Genomic DNA, 262 nt, shown 5'->3' on the forward strand with positions numbered 1-262 from the left:
GGGTTGGGATGGTGTGGGGTGCACTGGGTGCAGGGGGTTTGGAGTGGGTGGCTTGGGGTGCCCTGCATGCAGTGGGGTTGGGGTCCATGGTTTGGGTTGCTGTGGGTACAAGGGGTTTAGGGTGGGTGGTCTGGGATGTGGTAGGTGTGGGTGATTTGGGGTGTCATGTCTGCAAGGACCTGGATTTGGGTGGTTAGGGGTGCTCTGAGTGCAGGAGGTGGGTTTGGGTGGCTTGGGGTGCCCTGCATATTGGGTACTGTGG

This window comes from Mesitornis unicolor, unplaced genomic scaffold (genome assembly GCF_000695765.1).
Source record: "Mesitornis unicolor isolate BGI_N332 unplaced genomic scaffold, ASM69576v1 scaffold6003, whole genome shotgun sequence".
In the NCBI taxonomy this organism is placed as follows: Eukaryota; Metazoa; Chordata; class Aves; order Mesitornithiformes; family Mesitornithidae; genus Mesitornis; species Mesitornis unicolor.